The sequence below is a fragment of the Phytophthora infestans genome, genomic scaffold, assembly GCF_000142945.1.
Source record: "Phytophthora infestans T30-4 supercont1.37 genomic scaffold, whole genome shotgun sequence".
NCBI lineage: Eukaryota > Oomycota > Peronosporomycetes > Peronosporales > Peronosporaceae > Phytophthora > Phytophthora infestans.
Genome location: NW_003303722.1, coordinates 776,274 through 797,906, shown reverse-complemented (window position 1 = coordinate 797,906; position 21,633 = coordinate 776,274). Strand labels below are relative to the sequence as shown.

The window sequence follows — 21,633 nt, the reverse complement described above, 5'->3', positions numbered from 1 at the left end:
CCAGGGCAAGTACGTTGACAACGACACGCTCAAGGTCCTCGAGAACCAGCAAGACCGTAACACTCGTCTCCTCCAAGTGAATCGCACCCTCTGTGCACACGTGAGTCTGGCCGGGATGGATCCCGTGGTACTACGTCCGGCTGTTAATGGTACGTTCCTAATGTTGCTCTTCCCACCGTGTTTTCAGCAACTAACGTCCGTTCACAATCCTTCGTGATAGGTCTGACTGCGGATGAGCTGGCCCTGAACGCCCTGGACTTGGATCAAGAGACGTTGGTCGTTATGCAGCGCATACAGTCTGCTGCCGCATCTTCGGACGGTCCTTAAGCTCTCCCTGCAGCTTTGGCCAAGGCCGCTCACCAAGTGGCCCATGGGAAGTCCCACAAGCGCCTTCGACCAGGTGGCGAGGATTCAGACGACGAGCCGGACGACTCTGACGAAGCCAAGGCTCCCATCCCGACGGACAAGGCCAGTGCTTCGATGGCAGCTGCTGGTCTCGGTGATGCGCCACCTGCCGACACTTCAACTCTCAAGTCGGCTCGTAGGTCGCTATTCGGTTCGAAGGCGTGGAAGCAAGCGGTCCAGAAGAAGCGCAAGAAGACTCGTCCTCGCTCTCCCGCCAAGTCGCCCCGACTTCATATGAAGACTCGGTCCAAGTATGTACCATCTTCTCCAAGCTCATGGTCGCCATCTCCTACACCAGCGTCTTCTTCCACTCCCGCCGTGGTCGACCTCAGCGGCGACCAGCGTGACGTGGCCATGGTGGAAGTCGGTCCAAGCAGTGTCCCATCGGTTCAAGAAACTACCACCGAGTCTTCGGGTAAAGACGTGGACCCTGGGGATCACGACGATGTTCCCGGTTTTCCTGACGCCCCTTCGCCGCCGCCTCAGGGTCCTCCCGATGTGGCCAAGTCACCAGTTTCAACGATATCTCCTTCTCCAGCAGACATACGTGCCGCTGAAGAAGCCCTGCGTGAGGCCGAGCAATTTCGACTGATGTTCGGCTCAAGTGATGAAGGTGAAGAGTCGGACCACACTGTCCCACAAGGCAAGTCTGCTTCGTCGTCTGTTGCGACGTCCAAGACAGTTGAAGTCTCGGGAGTGGTTTCTACAGCAGGGCCTGCCCCTGTTGAAGCTGCTCCACCAGCCTCCGTGTCTTCAAAGCCGGCTCCGACTGCTCCGACAGCAGCCGTACCAAGCGTGTCTTCGCCCGACTTTTCGATGGAGATTGATGACGATAGAAATGCTGATGACGATCGTGGAGATGACGTGGATGACAATGAACTTTCGGTGGATGATTCTCCTGATGCCCCCAGTGGTGGCGGTGATGTTCCGCCACCTACCGATCATTCGTGCACACTCGATGACGAAGATGTCAAAGATTCCGACGGCAACTGGAGCAATCGTGGCCCAGCTCGGCCTCCGACGCCACCTCGGTCAAATCCTTCGCCAGTGGTTACTTCTCCAATCATAGTCGGCGGTCCGCCTCCTTCGTCACCGGCAAGTCACCAAGCACCACCATCTTCACCTCCTGTTCCGGTGTCTCCTCGTCCGTCTTCTTGGACTCTCGATGCTGGACCTGGACGCACAATCACGGCCATCTACACTTCGGTGCCGCGTCGTGGTTGTGCACCGTCGGTTGAGCCGTTGCCTCACCGAGTGCTGCCTGGTGTTCGCCCTACGGTGCCGGTTTTGTTCACCTTGCCAACGTGGGTTCTTCCGTACTTGGACATGGAGTTTACTGACGCAGGTGCCAAGAAGTGTTTCGAGCGACTCTTAAGCATGACCCTTCCCGAACCAACTGGTGAGGTGACCGTCCGTACGACGTTGGAGGGTCTACAAGCGTACTTTGACGATTCGCATCCTGATCATCCGTATCAGCAACTTCGGAAGCTTTACCTTTTTCAAGCGTGTCTCTTCGACACCGTCGGTTTCGATACAAGCATCCCCATCCCAAAGGGTGCTCCGATTGAGACTCGTCTCAAGCTGATCTGGGCGAACCTTCGGGGTGACGGCGGTAAGCAAGGTGACCTCGGGTTCGCGTTGTGGGAGCGTCTCCACTGGCTTCCTTTGGCTGGCATTGAGCGAGGTCTCGTTGAAGAAGCCAAAAAGATTGGCCACGACAAGGAGGGCTTGAAGGAGCTGAGAGCTCTGTTGAAGAAGCTCTTCCGTGAGCGCGACCGTCGTGCTGATCGTCTCCGTAACAAGTACCGAGAACAGTACATGGCGTGGAGTCGTGACTCGGTTTCCTCTGGTACCTCCGGTGCGCCGTTCATTCGTCCTGAGTTGCTTTTGGAGCCGTCGAAGGCATGGTACTCGATCAAGAACTTGCCGTTCGCACCTCGGACTTCCGGCTGGCTTTCCGAAGCTCCGGCTCTCGATGATCGTCAACCTTGGCGTACTGGATAGATGAATGCGCCGCATCAGCACCCGTACAACACCACGTACTTCCCGTGCCAGTGTGATCCGGAGCTTTTCAATCCTCGTGGTACGCGTTTCGTGGAAGTGTATCGAAGCGTGGTTGTTGATCCGTCTCTGGATGCCAATGAGTTTATTCCCACCTGGCGTTCGTTGTTTGACTCGCCACCGGTTAGTCCACGTCCCGTTCCGGCTGCTGCTCCTGTTGAAGCTGGTGCCGAAGATTTGCAGGGTCCGGCTGCAGCTCCAGCTGCCGAGGCTCAGGTTCCTGAGGAAGAGGAGAAGGGGAGTGGTGACTCGACTTCGTTGGCACTCTTGGCCACCGCGGCCCGGCAATTGGAATCGCTTTGAATCCTCGCTGCATGTTCCACGACGCTCTCCAGCATCTCAGCTAACCGTTGAGGGGTCCAGCGAAGTTTCGTTTTCAGTGGTTGCTCCCCGGTCAGCATTCATGTTTTCTTATTCTTATTCCACTTCATGTTGCTCTTCAAATGCATATACAATTTGTTGTTGCAGTAACGTTTTTCGTCTGTTACCACAGGCTGCATCGCCCTGTGGACAGTTCACACGTGATCCAGTCACGCTAGTCTTCGTCCGCCACTTGCGCGATCTGCAGCCGGTTCTCGCCCTTCTTGGCTCGCAAATAGTCGTACAGCAGACCTCCACATGACAAGTTGGATGCTGGTTCCCACGTTGGATCTTCGTAACCAACCCACTTGACTTTGAATTCGCGTACAACACGCTCCGTGCTCGTCGACAGTGGTGTTCTATCGTCGAGGATGGCCTCAACTTCAAATACACCGGCACCTTGATCTGGTTCCCAGCTGTCTTCAGGCAACAGTTCCTCATCGAAGTCGAGTCTTGCTTCATTAGTCGCGTCTAGTACCAACCCAGTGCTCGGTCGACTGTAGAATTCGTTGACCCCCTTGAGTCTCGACACATGCACCACTGGGTAGAAGCGATACCCACTTCGGTCTGGCAGTTCCAGCCCGTATGGAAACTCTTCTACCTTGCGCTTGATCCGAAAAGGTCCATGCCACCGATGAGCTAATTTTTTCGTCAAGCCCGGTTTGACGCGTTCCATGTACAACCACGCCCGGCTCCCAATCTCAAAAAGAGATCTCGGTGGGGCTCTTGCATGATCTTCTATCTCTTCTGAAGCTTCTGGGGGGTCCACCGAGTGTTCGTTTCCACTTGGTTGAGGTACAGCGGCTTTTTCTAGTCGACTCAGGGCATCGCTATGTTTTTTTAGCCCGTCGCTCCTTTTCTACTTTCTGATAATCTTTGGCCATAGTGAGGGCGACCTCATGTTGTCGATTGATCTCACGCCGCCACGCTAGTGCGTCAGACTGCTTGTCGAGCCCTCGTTGGAGTGATGACGACATCGCCCGCAACGTTGACTGCGCATCCCAACCATGAACGAGGTAGAACGGTGTTTCCTTCCTTGTAGTATCCTGAGAAGTATTAATAGCGAACACCAGCTTCTCTGCGATTTCGTCCCAATCTTGCTGTAGAGGGTATTCCGCGTACACCCGTACGGAACCCATCACCGACTTCACCGAGCGTTCCTGCTGTTCATTAGCCTGTGGTCGATAGCTCAAAGTCGCTCGTGGTCTCGACTGCATCATCTCTGCGAATGCTTGGAACACCTCGCTCATGAAGTGTGGGTCGCGGTCGTACCTTATCAGTGATGGGGCTCCGAACCGTCGGTACACACATTCTTCGAGCACTTGGGGCACACTCAGTGCAGTCGTATCCGACATAGCCTTGGCAATAACGAATCCCGTGAACGAGCACTGAAATAGGAGCAACGGCCGTGTTGCCCCTTGCGAGATTTCGGTAGTGGGATCTCAAAATCCATCGAGACGATCTGGAAAGGTCGTTCGGCAAGTACGTTGCCAGGCGAGTATCCACGAAGCTGCGAACGGCTTTTACACGAGCTGCAATCTGGACATGACTTCACATGCTTCTCCACGTCAGCGTACAAGCCGATCCAATAATAATCGGACTTAACGCGATGGAACGTTCTCACCACACCTTGATGTCCTCCTTCCAGCGAGTCGTGACAGTTCTGTAGGACCTCTTGAATCATCGCTGTTGGTACTACAAGCCGCAGCGTGGTCTCTTCTTACCAACCGTGGTCGTACCGACGATTCAATCCAAGATAGTGAAGCACGCCGTCTTCTGATAACACAAACCGGTCAGCGTACTTCCAGGCATCTCGAGCTTTTTTGTAACTCAGCTCTTTTGCTTGGCCCTGAAGCACCTTCTTGATGTTAAACTACTTCTGCTCCTCGGCTTGAGCCACAATTATCCGTCTGCGTCGTTCCCGCTGTATCGCTACCGGGTCAACATCTTCCGCATCGGGAAATGAGGCTGGCATTGAGCGAGGTCTCGTTGAAGAAGCCAAAAAGATTGGCCACGACAAGGAGGGCTTGAAGGAGCTGAGAGCTCTGTTGAAGAAGCTCTTCCGTGAGCGCGACCGTCGTGCTGATCGTCTCCGTAACAAGTACCGAGAACAGTACATGGCGTGGAGTCGTGACTCGGTTTCCTCTGGTACCTCCGGTGCGCCGTTCATTCGTCCTGAGTTGCTTTTGGAGCCGTCGAAGGCATGGTACTCGATCAAGAACTTGCCGTTCGCACCTCGGACTTCCGGCTGGCTTTCCGAAGCTCCGGCTCTCGATGATCGTCAACCCTGGCGTACTGGATAGATGAATGCGCCGCATCAGCACCCGTACAACACCACGTACTTCCCGTGCCAGTGTGATCCAGAGCTTTTCAATCCTCGTGGTACGCGTTTCGTGGAAGTGTATCGAAGCGTGGTTGTTGATCCGTCTCTGGATGCCAATGAGTTTATTCCCACCTGGCGTTCGTTGTTTGACTCGCCACCGGTTAGTCCACGTCCCGTTCCGGCTGCTGCTCCTGTTGAAGCTGGTGCCGAAGATTTGCAGGGTCCGGCTGCAGCTCCAGCTGCCGAGGCTCAGGTTCCTGAGGAAGAGGAGAAGGGGAGTGGTGACTCGACTTCGTTGGCACTCTTGGCCACCGCGGCCCGGCAATTGGAATCGCTTTGAATCCTCGCTGCATGTTCCACGACGCTCTCCAGCATCTCAGCTAACCGTTGAGGGGTCCAGCGAAGTTTCGTTTTCAGTGGTTGCTCCCCGGTCAGCATTCATGTTTTCTTATTCTTATTCCACTTCATGTTGCTCTTCAAATGCATATACAATTTGTTGTTGCAGTAACGTTTTTCGTCTGTTACCACAGGCTGCATCGCCCTGTGGACAGTTCACACGTGATCCAGTCACGCTAGTCTTCGTCCGCCACTTGCGCGATCTGCAGCCGGTTCTCGCCCTTCTTGGCTCGCAAATAGTCGTACAGCAGACCTCCACATGACAAGTTGGATGCTGGTTCCCACGTTGGATCTTCGTAACCAACCCACTTGACTTTGAATTCGCGTACAGCACGCTCCGTGCTCGTCGACAGTGGTGTTCTATCGTCGAGGATGGCCTCAACTTCAAATACGCCGGCACCTTGATCTGGTTCCCAGCTGTCTTCAGGCAACAGTTCCTCATCGAAGTCGAGTCTTGCTTCATTAGTCGCGTCTAGTACCAACCCAGTGCTCGGTCGACTGTAGAATTCGTTGACCCCCTTGAGTCTCGACACATGCACCACTGGGTAGAAGCGATACCCACTTCGGTCTGGCAGTTCCAGCCCGTATGGAAACTCTTCTACCTTGCGCTTGATCCGAAAAGGTCCATGCCACCGATGAGCTAATTTTTTCGTCAAGCCCGGTTTGACGCGTTCCATGTACAACCACGCCCGGCTCCCAATCTCAAAAAGAGATCTCGGTGGGGCTCTTGCATGATCTTCTATCTCTTCTGAAGCTTCTGGGGGGTCCACCGAGTGTTCGTTTCCACTTGGTTGAGGTACAGCGGCTTTTTCTAGTCGACTCAGGGCATCGCTATGTTTTTTTAGCCCGTCGCTCCTTTTCTACTTTCTGATAATCTTTGGCCATAGTGAGGGCGACCTCATGTTGTCGATTGATCTCACGCCGCCACGCTAGTGCGTCAGACTGCTTGCCGAGCCCTCGTTGGAGTGATGACGACATCGCCCGCAACGTTGACTGCGCATCCCAACCATGAACGAGGTAGAACGGTGTTTCCTTCCTTGTAGTGTCCTGAGAAGTATTAATAGCGAACACCAGCTTCTCTGCGATTTCGACCCAATCTTGCTGTAGAGGGTATTCCGCGTACACCCGTACGGAACCCATCACCGACTTCACCGAGCGTTCCTGCTGTTCATTAGCCTGTGGTCGATAGCTCAAAGTCGCTCGTGGGTCTCGACTGCATCATCTCTGCGAATGCTTGGAACACCTCGCTCATGAAGTGTGGGTCGCGGTCGTACCTTATCAGTGATGGGGCTCCGAACCGTCGGTACACACATTCTTCGAGCACTTGGGCAACACTCAGTGCAGTCGTATCCGACATAGCCTTGGCAATAACGAATCCCGTGAACGAGCACTGAAATAGGAGAAACGCCGTGTTGCCCCTGCGAGATTTCGGTAGTGGGATCACAAAATCCATCGAGACGATCTGGAAAGGTCGTTCGGCAAGTACGTTGCCAGGCGAGTATCCACGAAGCTGCGAACGGCTTTTACACGAGCTGCAATCTGGACATGACTTCACATGCTTCTCCACGTCAGCGTACAAGCCGATCCAATAATAATCGGACTTAACGCGATGGAACGTTCTCACCACACCTTAATGTCCTCCTTCCAGCGAGTCGTGACAGTTCTGTAGGACCTCTTGAATCATCGTTGTTGGTACTACAAGCCGCAGCGTGGTCTCTTCTTACCAACCGTGGTCGTACCGACGATTCAATCCAAGATAGTGAAGCACGCCGTCTTCTGATAACACAAACCGGTCAGCGTACTTCCAGGCATCTCGAGCTTTTTTGTAACTCAGCTCTTTTGCTTGGCCCTGAAGCACCTTCTTGATGTTAAACCACTTCTGCTCCTCGGCTTGAGCCACAATTATCCGTCTGCGTCGCTCCCGCTGTATCGCTACCGGGTCAACATCTTCCGCATCGGGAAATGCCGCTGGTATAGTCTTGTGAGGATAGTCTGGCAAATCTTCGCCGATTGAATCTTCGGTAGACGTCTCTCGGCGTTCTTCATGCTGTTCTTGAGCTTTTGAGACCCCCTCCGGGTGTTCATCTGCAAACCTGACACGTTTTTTGGCTTTCGTGTGTCGCCTAGTCATCACTGCAATATTACCATAATCGCACTCTGGTGATCTGTAATCAAACGAGAAATTCTCGAAAGTTTTCCACTTTGAAGACTCGCTGCCTGACAGTACATGTACTTGACGCTCTGCTCCACGTGACGTTACTTCTAACGAGTCTTCATCCGGCTCGTAGATCATTTCCTGGATACGATTCAGCGACGCCAATTCCGACTTGCGAGTTTCAGCTAGGATGACACGTGTGACCTTCGATTCCAGCGCTTCAGTGGCTAATGAATCCGCGGCAGCGTTGTATTCTCGTACCACGTGAAGATATTTAGATATATAACGGATCGAAGCTTGGCCGCGAGTTCCTTGTGAGTATTCAGCAGAGCTAGCAAAGTTTCCTTCCTGCACGCGATCACCCCTAGTAATTGTTGAATCGCGAGCCTTGAGTCACCAACGATGACTAAATCCTCGGCACCGTGCGCAATAGCAGCCTTGACACCGTGTATCATACCTGTATACTCTGCCTCATTCACCGTGGTGGCCGAGAGGTAAGCGTTTGCAGCAATCACTATCTGCCACTCAGGAAGGCTCCACAGCACCCATGAACAACTCCCGTAGCCACCGTACTTCTCTGTCTTTGCTGATCCGTCAAAAGACATGACGAATCCGCTGTAAATACGGGGAAGCCTGGCGTACAGCAACTCAAGGTCCATTCGAATAGTCGGAGAACCCTTGTTTGGAGGTGCCACCGGCGCGAGCGAGTCTTCCAGGTCGACGAAGCTCGTGATGCTTGACCGCAGTAGCTGCGCGAAAGCTACATCCTTCTCCTTCACGCGCTGCACCTTTAAGTGCCACCGCGATAGCAGCACTGCGAGCTGGACTGCACGTCCGAAAAGAGACTTCGACTTATGTACGCACTCTAACGTCGAGAATCGTGTATAGACATGTAGCGTCTTTCCTGCCAGCTGGACGTAACATATCTTCAACAGCAAAAGTAACGCCAACACTTCCTTCTCGGCAGGATGGTAGCTCATCTCGGACTCCTTGAGCGCGCGACCGAGGAATCGTACGGAGTGTAACTTGCCTTCGTGTTCTTGCATCAGCGTAGTGCTCAACGCCCATTAATTCGCAAAGAGCATGACATGGGCTTCCTTCGACCGATCGAAGTGCCTGAGGATGGTTGAATGTGAAACACTCGTCTTCAGTTTCGCGAAGGAACGACGTGCCACAGAAAGGCCACCCTCAACGGCAAAGTCTTCATCCTTAAGCTGGTACAGCGCCGCACCATAGACCGCGAAGTCTTGAATAAAGCGGCTGTAGTAATTAACCGCTCCAAGAAACGACTGCATGCCCTTCTTACTCGTCGGAAACGAAAGCTCGGTTATGACCGCAAGCTTCTTCGGATCAGCCCTGATACCTTCTGGCGAAATTTTATGCGACAGAAAGTCCACCTTGGGTTGGCAGAAGATGCTCTTGGTGAAGCTAATGCTGATCCGACACTGTGCAAATCTTGCCAGCAATCGGTTAAGCGTCGCCAGGCAGCCGTCGAAATCCTGGCCACCGAAGCAAATATCACCCACAAACGATCGTCAACCAAACACAGGTACCAGCGATGATTCGTCTGGCTCCCCGTTCGTAAACATGTCAGCGACGGGGCTGTTGACGAGTTGTAGTACAGGGTCGGTCTCCACCGGTGCTTCGCGATCTGCCGCGAAATTTGTTTGAAACGAACCCTCGGCGCTTGGCCCACGACGTTCCTTGGCTTGTTCTTCAGCTTAACGCATCTTCTCCGAGTATTCAAACCAACCTCCTTTAGGTTAAACGAACCCCCAGAGTGCGTTGTCAATCATACGCTGATAGATCATCGGCGCGTTCTTTAACCCGAAGGGCATGCGTAACCACTCGAAATGTCCGAGTGTGCAGACAAACGCCGACGCTTTACGCGCTCGCAAGGTCATCATGACCGCCCAGAAGCCGCTTGCAGCATCCAGTGAGCAGAACCATAGGTAGCACTCGTGATCGGTCAACAGATCGTCGACTAGCGGCATTGCATACTCCATGATTGCGGTGAAGGCGTTCACCATCTTGTAATCAATGCAGAGCCGGATGCCCAGCCCGTTCCTTTTCATCACAATCACGATTGGCGATGCCCATGGACTGTCTGAAAAGACGATCAGTCCTGCTCGCATCAAAGCGCGCAGTAGCTCGTACAGCTTGCCGAGGAATCGTAACGGCACGCGTCGGGCACGCTGTTTCATTGGGGCGTGCCCCTGCGTGACGATATCGCAGACTGCGCCGTGGACGGGCGGCGGCAGTGCGTTACCACTAGCAATCAGGATGTGCTCGTGGTTGCTCAGTGTCGCGACCAGACGATCCCTGCGATTCGTTCGACAGCTGGGGGTCAGCAACATTGGGTGCATCGTAGTCTATTGTCGTATTGATTTCTTCGGTAAGGTCCGGCAGGAATGCCAACTTCTTCGCGTAGTCTTCTAGGCCAACGTTGTTAGCTGAGTGTTCGAAGAAGTCATTCCTTGCGTTCTTCGCTGCTTCATTTCCTTCGGTTGTTAATACCCGAGCGGCCGAGATGTACGTCTCGTCCAAAGATGCTACGGATTCTTCTCTTGACTCAACATCGGCATTCGCTTTGATTTCAACAGTCGGTACTGGGTCCATCTCCTTCCCATCTTGGTTTCCCATCTCTGGGCCACCTGCTGAGTCGTTGTTCTCAATATTGAATGCGCAGGCAACTGACATATTGTGCTGTTGACTTTTGTTCAGCGCTTCGGTCGGCCGTTGTCTTGACAGTTCGGCATTCGCACCAATCTCGCAACGAACACTCGGCGCCGTATTCAACACTTTCAGCGCGATGCCTGCATCCTTTGGATCAACCGCCGATGTCTCGTTCGCAGATTTGGCTGCACACAAGGCCGGGACAACTTCGTCAAAACTGGTGACTCCATTTAATCCAGTGCTGTTACTTGTCGCTTCCGTGGTCACCCCAGACTTGACACGAACACTCGTTGGCGTATGTACTACGTTTACCGGCCTCAGTAGTTCGTGTGTACGCGCTACCGAGGTTTCGTTCGCATTATTGCCTCCGCCGTGAGTTGTCGTGTAGGGGTCCAAAGGTTCTTCGGAAGGCTGACCATCAGCCGAGTCCCCGGCTGTCACCCCAGACGCCAGACAGGCTTCCACTCGTTCACGTTCCTCCATGATCAGTGCCCAGCGCTCTGCACACGTCAGACGATCACTAGAGTCCACTAGCGAGTCCTCTAGAGGCCCCACTGGGTTCTGGATAGTCCGGTCGATCAACTGCCGAAGGCTGAGTTGCAAGCCATTGTTCGTAAATTTCACATACACGCTAAAAGGGCTCGCGATCTCTGCAACCTTCGTAGGCCAACACTTGCCAGTCTTGGTACTTCTTGGACTCCAGACGCACATAGCCGTCACCTTGTGGCAAATCCCCATCTGGAATCCACATCGCGATCGAATCGTGTGCTGGTAGGTACACAGTTCGATCAGACACGTTGGTCAACCGAATGCTCTGAGGCCGTCCACGTCGAAACCTCGCCACTGACGGGATTAGCTTGTTCGTTCGACGAACCAACAGTACATGTTTCTCCAGGCCGACTTGGCGCTTCGCTAGTCGATATTCTCGCCACTCGTGCGGCTTGAATGTCCAAACGCTCGGGTGGTCCGGCGTTACATGGGAGCCGTATTCATCGCTATCAATCATATTCTTGGTCTTGATCAGTGGGATTTGAACTTCGTGCGGTAATTGCGCCGCGCCGTGAAACAGGTCCAACCGGATCCCAGCTGGGATCATAAAGTCGGTCCCGAACACCACGTCGACGCCTGCACTATGCGCCAGCTGGGATCATAAAGTCGGTCCCGAGCGCCACGTCGACGCCTGCACTATGCGCCATTACCCACATCTCGAATTCGTACACCATCTCCCAGCCGAGCGTAATCTTGACGCACGCTCGTCGCGTCGTAGACACCTTGCCTTCGTTAACTCCTTGAATGTCAATGCGGCGTCCGTGATCGAATACATCTCGGAGTCGCAACTTCGTGGCAAAGGCGTCAGTGATCACACTAACGTTCGCTCCTGTGTCGAGGGGGATCCTCGCTCGCTGGTCGCTCACAGCACCTTGCACCAGAGCTCTCATTCTGATCCGTCGGTCGAATTTCTTGGCCGACCACCACACCTGGCTCTCGCCAGGGTTCAACTTCATCATCTTGGAGTGGCCCTTGGGCTCGTCTCGCGCTGCACTCGAAACCAAGCCGAACGAACCCTCGCTGGTGATCTCATCAGCATTAGCACACTCCACTCTCTCTCGAACACCTCCACCGAGGATTCTTCTCCTCTCCTTTTCACTTTCCGTCGCGTTCACACTTGTTACGTAATTATCAGGCCATTCACTCTGTCCCATGAAAGCAAAGATACACTCTGCTTCCATTTAAGGCTCGGTTAGCTGTGGCAGCCCGATAGGGACCAACCCAGTTGTAGTTGGCGGGCTGCCTAGTTTAAATGACGTTCTTGAACGACGGCCTTGAGCTCTGGCGGGAGTTCCTCCGTCGTGCCTTTAGTGCGCACGAATTTGGCAAGGTCTTGGAAGTTGCGGAAAAGTTTGCATTGTCCAGCATCGTGGAGTTGTTTGCAGAACTTGCATCGCTTGTTTCAGTAGTGGGCGGAGTGACTCATGCCGCCGCACACCGCGCATGGTCCGTACTGTAGGCGTCGGTTGTCGCGGTTGAAGTCACGTCGACCGCGTTGGTCCTGATTAAACCACGGTCACCACCTCGGCGATCTTGATTGAAGCCATTCTCGCGATCAGGCGTGTTTCCACGCGGTTGACGGTTGTCTGAACGTGCGTAGGCGCCTTCAGCAGCTGCACGACGCTCATTTTCGTTAGCAACGGCGAGGTTTCGGTCATTTTCATCCAATGCGAAATCACCATCTGTATTATCGGGCTGAAAGTCGTTGTACTCATCTTGGACATCGTTGTAAGCGTTCGGATCTTTATTTGAATACTCGGTGCTCCCTTGAGCAGCTTCACGACCTTCTAATTCAGCTAGTAGGTCATCCACCGTGGCTTCAATGAGCGTCACGCTTGGTTTGTTGCGATTGTCATCCTGTTGACGGCCATCACGCCGATTGTTGCGGGCGTACCCATCGTCGCGTCGCGCGTCACGATTCTTGGAGTATCGATACTCACTGTCACGCTTGGCATTCTTTCCTTTCCCTTGAGAACGTCTTCACTGATCTCTTCGAGCTCGTGGATGTCGGCAACTCGAGCGTGGTAAAGACTCTCCGCCAACTTGTCATCATCGCATGTTGCAAGGAACTGCTGTACGTGTTCTTTCGCGTCGCGACCACTCTTCTCAAAGTGTAGACGGGTGGTCCGAGCGTAGCCATTCAGCCTGTTTATGTAGTCGCACAGATGTTCGTTACGTTCCCGCTTTGCAGAGTAGTAACGTGACAGTGCCGTCTGCGTGAACTGCGAGCAGTAGTAGCGGATGAACGCATCGCTCAGCAACTTCCACTTGCGCTTCGTCTTCTTCGGAAGTTGACGGAACCAATGAATGGCTCCGTCCCGGAGACAAACTCAAATGGAATGCACCATTTGTTGGCATCTGTGTGGGTTCCAGTCATTTCGTAGACGAACCCACGGAGCCACTGCATACAGTTCTCGCTCTTGTTGCGAGAGCCCGAGAACGGCGTGATGCGATCCAATGGTCGGTGCGACGCCATTTCACTCCTCGGTGTCGGGTCCACGTCGTTCAGCGTCGCCAGCTCATGCATCTGACGCATCAACTCGACTTGAGGATCTTCCTCGTCGAATGCACGCACCAAAATGTCATCGTCACTGGACGAACCATCGCTGTCAACTTGACGACGTCCGGCACCACCATTGGGAGCTCGCGTACCGCCTCGGCGACCGAACGAACCCTCGTTGCCAGCGTAAACACGCTGCATGCGGCTTTACGAACGTGGCGTAACCATGTGCGAGTCTTGAAAGTACGGTGAAGCTTCGGTAGTGCCAAAGGCACCACGCTCAGCTCCACGCTTGGTCGGAGGAGTACGAACGAGTCGGTGGAGTGTCGGTGGCAGTGGAATCGTGGACGGATCTTCATCTTGAACGATCGTTCGGCTCACAGGCTGTTTATCGGCGTTGATACCAACAGCGCCAAACGCCTTCCGAAGCTTCTTCTTCCATTTCTGGAGAGCAGTTCCGGCTTCATGTGGACTTCAATCTTGGAGCGACATCGTTGATGGGTACGTCTCGTTCTTGAAGCCCAACGACAGCAGTAGCGAGACTGAATCATCGGCAACTTGGCTAGTCGACACCGAGTTGACTGGGTATTGAAGTTCCTGCGCAAGCGCAGGTCAGGCCGCCTTTTTCTTGGTGATGGGCTTGAACAGCTGCATCCACTCATCATTCTGCATCAGCGCTTGTACGCGGTCGAAAACGCGCTTGGCGGCTGGTGCATCACCGTTGATAGGTGGGCGAGGTGCCTTCAGCAATGCTGAATGCTTTACACTCGCCACCGAAGGTTTAGAACCCTCGGTCCCATCGTCATAATCTTCATAGGCAGGTTCCGGTCCCGCAACATCATCGAGCTCGTCGGCGAGGTTCCTCGAAAGGGACCTGGTCGCCCCGCTCAGCCCCGATGGTAGCGTGGCCGTCTCCGGCGTCGCTGCGCCTGGCTCTGGATTCGGCGTCTTGTCTTCGTAATCTTCATAATCGTGGGCGTCGGGACCGCTGTCCACTTCGTCGTCGAAGCTCACTGAAAGCTCGGTGGCGGCTGCAAAGCGCGCAGCCGGGCTTGAACTCTCGTTGAGAGCCCCGCCAGACTTGACAGGCGTAACTGGTATAGTCGGTTGTCCTTTCGCCATGTTTCTTGTTTTCGTGTTCTTCTTCTGCTTCTCTTGGTAGCTCGTAAACTGGAAGGACATACAAACAGTTCACAATGGTCACAATCTGTTCACGGGTCGCGGCACCAGTTGTGGTGTTGGAATTCCCACGTGAGCTCTAGCTACAAATGTAGTTAGGACGTTCCCACAACAATACGTCTACTAAGATAGTAAACGATCGTTCGGGCGGACCTGAAGACCCCAGTTATGCCCTTGCACTGGGACAAACTGGACCTTGTAAACTACTTATATAGGCCAACCAGTAAAAATGAGAACACGCTACTAGCACGAGCAAAGCTAGTATGTGTTATGGATCCTCGTGGTCCCAACAGCGGAAGGATACCAGGCACGGGTAAGCCTTTTACGAAGTGCCGAGTGTTCAACACTCGGTTGGAAGAATAAAAGGGATGCAATTCAAGCACTCCCAGTCGTGCAAATAGGCAACAATAAGCCGTCACGTAAAACCTCCCGATAGTAATCGGACAAAATACACAGTCTCTTGGCCTTGCCGGATGAACCCTCGCTACAGAGCTTCAAATTCACCGACAAGCATAACACACTCAAACAAGCTTGACCAGACGCTTACCTTGAAGCCGGACGTCGCTCTGTGTTCTTGAGTGGAAATTCTGTTCTGTATTTACGTTTACCCTTTCGGGTCTATTCCTAATAAGAAGTCCTAATCAAGTATACAAATATCAAGTGAGCAATGATCCGTTATGGATTATCTTGCACGCCAAGCGTCGTCTGCACCGTCGCATGAGTATCGTTAACCGTCCGCGCCCTGTCCCAGACGGTGAACGTGCTTCCAAAGGGTCGCTGAGTCTTCCGCGAACTCATCATAACCGCCACCGAGGGTTCGTACCGAAGATTGTCCGCTGAATGCGAATCCGGCCAGCCCATTATTAATAATAAGGACAGCCTGGATTCAGTGACATATGGACCGTATCCAATACTTGTTGAGAGTTCGGAAGTGACGCCGTCGAGTCCCTTGCACCTTGGCGTCTCCGTACATCACATGCACCCTGCTCCTAGTGGGGATTTGGCGAGTCATGAACCCACCGCTGCTAGGAAGCAGAAGCGCTTTTGGCGCAAGCACGAGGTCGAGGCGGCCGTAGTGCTGGACATTGGTATGTCAGAAATTGCAAGCAACGAGGTTGCTGTTTGCTCTGAGGTCGTACGTGGTGCGGCACGCTATCTGCTGAGCGGTGCAGCTGCTGGGTCCTTGTGATTACGAGAGCGGAGTGGCGCGTAATCCACTGAGTTGTACGGATCTGGTCGATGGCCTACCGCTACGGGGGCCGAGGGTGGCGGTCGGCGAGTCGAGGCGTCTTGGACGCGGCCCAGGAGATGCAGGTGGAGTGACACCTAGTTCACTGTGTGAAGGTCAAGGACCTCTTGGCTTTCAGCCGAGTTTCTTGCAAGACACTGTATCCTCTTCGAGGAGTGATGGTGCTGCTGCACCCCGGTGGTGGTGACGGCGATGTCGCCACACCGCCCTCATCCGGCCCGGGCTCGTTCGAGGAGAAGAAGACGCAGGGTGTCTGGGACGTCTTCAGCGTCGGACGAGGTGTCCAACGTGACGAGCGGTGGGGCTCCCACGTGATTGCTGTGAACAGCTGTACAAACCCGTGAACGGAGTAACGGGGAGGTCGAAGGCGACATCAGCCTTGACACTCTGCCCGCTGCAGATGCTCTTCTAGAGCTTGACGATATGTCCATTGCCGAGTTTGGCGAAGCCTTGAAGGCAGGTGAGCTAGCCGAGGTGTTCCTGCTGGGACCTGAGGAGGAGTTGAACTCCTCATCCGTCGTGGATGACGCGGTCCTAGCGGACACCAAGATGGCGCTGAGCGCAAGCAGTGGATCGGCGATCCTAAAAGATCCTTCGGATCCCTTCTATCCTGTGATGAAGGAGTATGGAGACGTTGTCTCGAAAGACCCACCGATGGGCCTGCCTCCGGATCGAGGCGTGTGTCATGCGATTGACCTGGTTCCTGGAACCAAATACCGCGTGACAAGGCAATGACCCTTTGCCGAGAGAGCAGTGTGACGTCATTGACGCATTCTTCCGTGCGAAGCACGAGGCAGGGATGGTGCGTGAGAGTAAGTCTCCGCAATCGACATCACGTTCTGTGTCAGAAAGCCGAACAGTAAGTGGCGTATTGTTCAAGCTTTCACCAAGTTAAATACGGTCACCATCCCGGCGCAAACGCCGATTCTTAGCAAGGATGTTCTACAGAGCAGCATGGTAGGCTGTACGTCGTACAGTGCACTCGACTTGATCAATGATTACTACCGATTTCTCATGAGAGGGAGCGACATTCCGCTGACAGCGTTGCGTACTCCTGGCGGTATGCTCTAGGAGTGGCTGGTCATGCCCCGGAGGCTATCGAACGCACCAGCAACGTTCAATTCTCTTGTGACGCAGCTGTTTGGGCCCCGTCGGGCGTGCGCCCAGGCGTAGATTGACGATATACCCGTCCATAGTCGTGCTGAACACATAACGTCAGACGTGGAGAATCCCATTGACATCTTGCGAGCGGTGCTCGAGTGCATGTACACTAATAAGTTGCATGCCAACTTGGACAAGTGCGTATTTGACGCGGAGGAGAGACCTTTCCACGGGTGCTTCATCAGGAAGCGTATCTACGGGTAGATTCTGCTAAAGTCAAGCCCATCGTGGACTGGCCGGTTTCCAACAGCCAAAAAGACCTACGCAAGTGGTTAGGCTTAGTCAATTACTTGCACAAGTACAGCGCGAGCTACGCGGAGATGGATCGGCCACTGTCAAAACTCATTAAGGAGGACGCACCATAGGGCTGGAACGTTGATCACAACGGAGCCCGTGAGGCTGTGAAGGAGAGCCACCTCTAGGCTCCGACCCTTGCGCTACCGGACCCGTATCGTCCGTTTAGCGTCGTTTGTGACGCCTCCGATTTTGTGATCGGTTGTGCTTTACTGCAAGCAGACGCCGAAGAGCGTGAGCGCGTGATTGCGTTTGAGTATCGCCAGCTCAAAGCTGCAGAGAAGATCTATCCAGTTCATGACAAAGAGCTACTTGCAATAAAGTATGTTCTAGTCAAATTCAGGGTACACCTGCTAGGCTCTAAGCCTTTTGTGATCGATACTGATCATGCATCGCTACGCACTGCGACACAGCCGCCTCATCTCTCTCAGAGAATGGCAAAATGGCTTTCCTTCTTTGCTGAGTACAGCTTCGAGGTGAAGTACAAGCCGCAGCGGCTTAATGTAGTGGCCGATGCGCTCTCGCGCAGGCCGGACAACGATTTTGGCCATATCACGACAGTGACTTCGTCAGTGCCTGACTTGATACGTGGAGTGTATGCACAGGACGACATGAGTGTAGCGCTGCTACGAGCTTTTCGGAGCGAAGAGCTTAAAGACTCTGACAAGGAATTGCCTGGACGCTTACGCGTGAGGCTGCATCGATACGCGCTCGATGGCGGCCTGCTGTACTACTGCACTGACTCTGAGGGTAACCCTCGTACAGTTGTTCCTCATGATGAAGAACTGAAGTATCGAGTCTTCAATGAGGCCCATGATACGCCGGTGCGCGGACACGTAGGCTGGGAGAGGACCTATGGCTCGGAAAGCCCGATGTACAGGTGGACCAAGATGTATAAGTGGGTCGGCACCTATGTACGCACGTGTGAGACGTGTCAGCTGACAAAGTCCGCGCCAAACACGGCAGCGCCGTTGGCGAGTTTGCCTGTCCCCAAGGGATGTTGGCAGTCCATGGGTTGTGCTTGGCCTTCCCAAGGATAAGAAGGGAAACACATGTATTGTGGTCTTTGTAGACCGATTGAGAAAGGTGGCTCATTTAGCAGTTGTGTCGACACCATTGATGTGGAGGGTACATTTTTGCTGTTTTTAGACCGAGTCTTTCGCCAACATGGCTTGCCTGATGCAATTGTCTCGGATCGAGACCCGCGCTTCACCGCGAAGTTCAGGACGTCCCTCTTCAGAGTGCTCGGCACTCGTTTGGATATGTCCACAGCGGATTCGCAGACTGACGGTGAAACCGAACGCATGAATCGCGTTGTGGAGTATATCCTCCGAAGCGTATTTGTATGCGCTGAGACGCCAAAACGCTGGAGCCAGATGCTCCCACTCGTGAGCTCGCATTAAACAATGCAGTGCACGCCTCAATAGGCTACACGCCGTGCTATGTGAACTGCTTGGTGAGCCCTCGCGTCCCACTGACGCCGCCACGCAGTGGCCCAGGGATTGATGGGGAAGGGATAGCCAAGCGGCTAGCGGATGTCATCCCTGTTACGGTTCACAAGCAAGTCGATGGCTTTGTCTCTTTGTGATAGAGCGTAATGCGTCAAGTACTCGACGCTATGGCTGAAAGCCAAGAAACGCATAAGGAATATGCAGATGCTAAGACCAGAAGCAATGTTGAGAGGTTTACCGTCGGTGACCAAGTCTTAGTAAGCGCGAAAAATCTACCAACTCATGCAGTGTCTGCAGTCTTCAAGACGAAGTTGAGACCTCGGTTCAGGGGACCATTCAAGGTCGTGGTCAGGAAGGGCTTAGCGTATGCGCTCAATCTCCCGAAGAAGATGCTTACGCTTACGATGTTCTATGTTTGTATGCTTAAGCCATATCAAGCCCTGCTGAGGTGAGCGTTGGCGGCAACGGTGGCTGGGCCACGAACATCTGCAGGACAGCAGGTGATAGGACCACGGGAGTCTGGACGACAGCAAGCTGTGGGCCCACAGCAGGCTGATCAGCACAACGGCAAGTGGCAGAGTCACGGGTCGCGGAGCGAAGTGCTCGAGCAAGGCAAACTGAACGTTCAGCCGAGCGACTGGACGCTCAAGGTCCGAGAGTCAACAGCAGTGACTCTAACCTATCCACAAGGTGGATCATCTCTTCGAGATTGACCGATGGGCGGTGAATGTGAACGTTCGCGTCGTGGACGCCGGCGTCGTATCGACGCAGACGCCGTTCCGGCAAGTGCTGACTCTCTTCGCGAGAGCCCAGCTTAGGCAAAGCCTCCTCCCGCTCTGCTCAATGAGCATGCAGAGCTCTACTATCACGTGGAACGCCTTGTGCCGCGGCGTATACGCCAGGGTCGTACCCAGTACTTTGTGAAGTGGAGAGGTTACCCTCACTTACAGAGCTCATGAGAGTTTTATGGTATCCTCCGGCAAGATTGCCCTGACGTCGTGGACGCTTACGACCGGGCACATCCTGTGCCAAAGCGCCACCATGGCGTGCGACAACATCGCCAGGCGCTGGGCGCCTTCCACTAGAGTGGGGAGGGAACAGGTCAGTAGTGGAGCTCAGGCTCTGACCCGTGGCTGCAGCAGTCAGCTCGTACGTATAAGCGGTGCTCGCAGCGGGAGCAGGAGGTGGGGAGACCTCGTATTGTGTTGGGGACGTGGTCTCGAAGGAAGAAGGTGCATCGTGCTGTGCTGAACAAGGTTCAGGTACAAGCGTCCCGATAGACGCATAGTTGTTTTGAAATAGCTTGCTCGATGAGCATAATCCAAATTTGGATGCGTTTTAACAGCGAAAGTGGTGTGTCCCGGACGGGGATCGAGCCACTGGTTTTTGACTTTCCAGGCCGGAGATCTACATTGCGTTATAAGGGCAATGTCCATAAGCTTGTCCGAGTACGGACTACTTATAGTATGAGAGAGCTGCGCCGGGTGGAATCGAGCCACCGATCTGTATCTTCCAAAGCCAACGCTCGACCACTGAGCTAAAAGAGCGTTGTCCTTAAGCTTGTCCATTCTATAACAGCCGTTCACGGAACGAGTGGGCTGTGCTCGGGTGGAATCGAACCACCGACATGTGGCTCAAAACGCCAGCGCTCAATCATTGAGCTAAAAGGATGTTGCCCTTATGCTTGTCCAAGCATGAACAATAGTTCATGGAACGAGATGAGTGTGTCCTGGTGGGTTCGAACTACCGGCGTGTGGCTAAAAAAGCCAGCGCTCAATCATTGAGCTAAAAGGATGTTGCTCTTATGCTTGTCCAAGCGTGAGCAATAGTTCATGGAACGAGATGACTGTGTCCTAGTGGGTTCGAACTCCCGGCCTGTGGCTCCCAAAGTCAGCGCTCAACCATTGAGCTAAAAGGGAGTTGCCCTTAAGCTTGTCCAAGCGTGGACAATCGTTCATGGAACAATCGGGCGACGCCCTGGTGGGATCGAACCACCGACCTATCGCTTGTGAAGCTAGTGTTTAACCGCTGAGCTGTTGTTGACGACTCGGACAAGTCAAGAACCTAGCTCTAAGCGATTTGCAGCTCTTGGAGTAGGCGCGGAGCGCGAGCATAGGTCTGGGACCGCTTGAGAACAAGATGCGCGGTGCGCTTGGAGCATTGGGCTGTGGGCCGACGACGAGAAGTGGGCAATAGCGATGCGTAGGCGATTGTAAGCTCGCGGAGCTGTACAACGCTGGTGTGAGGTGTAGTAACCTCCGCCGTCTTGACAAGACGTGTCCTCACTGAGAAGGTTTCGAGAACATGGGTGTTCTCATCTTAGTGGGGGAGAGTGTAACGGGGTTACATGGTATGGAACACACAGGGGTACGGAGTGCCCGGAGAGCTAACACACGTTTAGTACATAAGTCGGAGAGCTAACAAGGTCTCTCAGTACGTTGGCTGAAAGCCACACGCTATGCATTTGATTAGGTTTAGATATGCTAGATAGTTAAAAAGATACATTTAGCATTAATAGTAGATAAAACACTTTTGGTTTTGAAGCATAAATCTACGGTATTAGTACCAGGGCTCATAATTTTGATTTCTCCTTATCAGATGCACTTATTGGCCAATTTTCAGGGCTTGGGGATGTGACTAGGACCGCTTCTTATAAGTGAGTGCCAGCACTGTACAGTAATCGGCTCGGTATTCTACGTTATATATGATATTTATGACAGTTTTTGTTATGGTCATGCTATTTTCGGCGGCCCATATCAGGGATTCCCATATTGCTGCGGGTGGAGCCGTTGTCCTAGATTCTGGGATGATGTCCCAGATTTTAGGTAAGTGATGGCAATGAGGGGCGGGAACCTCGGTTGCTATATATAACTC

The 21,633-nt window shown here is 53.5% G+C and overlaps 1 non-coding gene and 2 pseudogenes across 3 annotated transcripts; all 3 read right to left on the bottom strand.

Moving 5' to 3' along the window:
• Positions 1-20,235: 20,235 nt before the first annotated feature.
• On the bottom strand, positions 20,236-20,306 carry PITG_28543 (annotated as a pseudogene). The gene has a single exon. The product of its transcript is annotated as a tRNA-OTHER (tRNA).
• A 52-nt stretch (positions 20,307-20,358) lies between these two features.
• Positions 20,359-20,430, bottom strand: PITG_28542. Its single transcript has one exon. It is a non-coding gene; the product is annotated as a tRNA-Lys (tRNA).
• A 179-nt stretch (positions 20,431-20,609) lies between these two features.
• Positions 20,610-20,678, bottom strand: PITG_28541 (annotated as a pseudogene). The gene has a single exon. The product of its transcript is annotated as a tRNA-OTHER (tRNA).
• Between the last annotated feature and the right edge of the window lie 955 nt (positions 20,679-21,633).